The following is a 2,258-nucleotide window of genomic DNA, read 5'->3' on the forward strand; positions in this document are numbered from 1 at the left end:
GGGTTCACTTTATTCCACACCTTTTACCCATAATATCCACATTAATTGGTCCAAATTAAAGTAAAGGATGTGTTTTCTAGATTCTGATGCATAAAGCACGCTCATGTGGGAAAATACCAAGAAAACACACGAAGACGCCCTCACACACACATTATAGACACAAGAAAGAAAGAGAAGGAGAATTACTATAATTAGGATCACCCACTCGTGAAGTATGAAAACATAAATGCTACAATAACAATCTCAAGCTGTTAAATGGAGATTGTGTTAAGATTGGAGAGTCCTTTGACAGGGAAGAAGACGCACATTAGGTTTTATGTATTACGTAATAACTCTATTTATTACATTATTATTACATTGCATTTAGCTGACGCTTTTATCCAAAGCGACTTACAATAAGTACATTCGACCAGGAAGACACAACCTTGAAGAAAACAGAATCATATAAGTACATCAGGTTTCATAGAGCCAAACATTTCAAGTGCTACTCAACTGGCTTTAGGTAAGCCAGTCCTTTATTAGTATATAAGTGCTTTGTTAATAGTTCTATCGCTCGAAGTGGAGTCGAAAGAGATTAGTTTTCAGTCTGCGCCGGAAGATGTGCAAGCTATCTGCTGTCCTGATGTCAATGGGGAGCTCATTCCACCATCTTGGAGCCAGGACAGCAAACCCACGTGTTTTTGCCGATGGGAACTTGGGTCCCCCTCGCAGTGAGGACGCAGCGAGTCGTTTGGCTGATGCAGAGCGTAGTGCACGCGCTGGGGTGTACGGTTTAACCATGTCCTGGATGTACGAAGGGCCAGATCCATTCGCAGCATGGTAAGCAAGTACCAGTGTCTTGAAGTGGATTCTAGCAGTTACCGGAAGCCAGTGAAGGGAGCGGAGGAGCGGAGTGGTGTGGGAGACTTTAGGAAGGTTGAAGACCAGACGAGCCGCTGCATTCTGTGTGAGCTGCAGAGGTCGGATGGCACATGCAGGTAGACCAGCCAGGAGGGAGTTTCAGTAGTCTAGGCGTGAGATGACGAGAGCCTGGACCAGATTTGTATGTTTTAAAATCAAAATCAGGTTTATTTCCAAGTAAGTTTAAAAAAACAATGAATTTACTTTTTATTTATTTATCAGTGCATATATGGAAATGCTCCCTCCTACATCAAGGAATTGCTCACCCCACAAACCTCCACGAGGAACCTACGTTCAGTAAAGGCAAACCTCCCACCAAGGACAAAACTGAAGACCATGGGAGACCGAGCCTTCTACTCCACTGCTCCGAGACTGTGGCCCTCCCAAACCAGCTGAGGACACCACAGACTGTGAATGCCCTCCCAAACCAGCTGAGGACACCACAGACTGTGGATGCCCTCCCAAACCAGCTGAGGACACCACAGACTGTGAGTGCCCTCCCAAACCAGCTGAGGACACCACAGACTGTGAATGCCCTCCCAAACCAGCTGAGGACACCACAGACTGTGAGTGCCCTCCCAAACCAGCTGAGGACACCACAGACTGTGAGTGCCCTCCCAAACCAGCTGAGGACACCACAGACTGTGGATGCCCTCCCAAACCAGCTGAGGACACCACAGACTGTGAGTGCCCTCCCAAACCAGCTGAGGACACCACAGACTGTGAATGCCCTCCCAAACCAGCTGAGGACACCACAGACTGTGGATGCCCTCCCAAACCAGCTGAGGACACCACAGACTGTGAGTGCCCTCCCAAACCAGCTGAGGACACCACAGACTGTGAATGCCCTCCCAAACCAGCTGAGGACACCACAGACTGTGAGTGCCCTCCCAAACCAGCTGAGGACACCACAGACTGTGGAGTGCCCTCCCAAACCAGCTGAGGACACCACAGACTGTGAATGCCCTCCCAAACCAGCTGAGGACACCACAGACTGTGAGTGCCCTCCCAAACCAGCTGAGGACACCACAGACTGTGAGTGCCCTCCCAACCCAGCTGAGGACACCACAGACTGTGGAGGCTTTCAAAAAAGTCCTAAAAACGCATCTTTTTAGAATAGCCTTTAACTAGATGTTTAAATGCCCCACATTACGCCATGCCGGCATGAAGAATGTCACAGCTTTTATTCTGTTGTTTTAATTGTTTTTAAATTGTTTTTTTTTATTGTTTTTATTGTTTTTGTTGTTTTGTTTCACCCTTTTTAATTTTTTATTTTGTAGCACTTTGAGTTTTGTTTACGCAAATGAAAAGTGCGCTTATAAATAAAATATATTATTATTATTATTATTATTTTTGAT

The sequence above is a fragment of the Gymnodraco acuticeps genome, unplaced genomic scaffold (genome assembly GCF_902827175.1).
Source record: "Gymnodraco acuticeps unplaced genomic scaffold, fGymAcu1.1, whole genome shotgun sequence".
NCBI lineage: Eukaryota > Metazoa > Chordata > Actinopteri > Perciformes > Bathydraconidae > Gymnodraco > Gymnodraco acuticeps.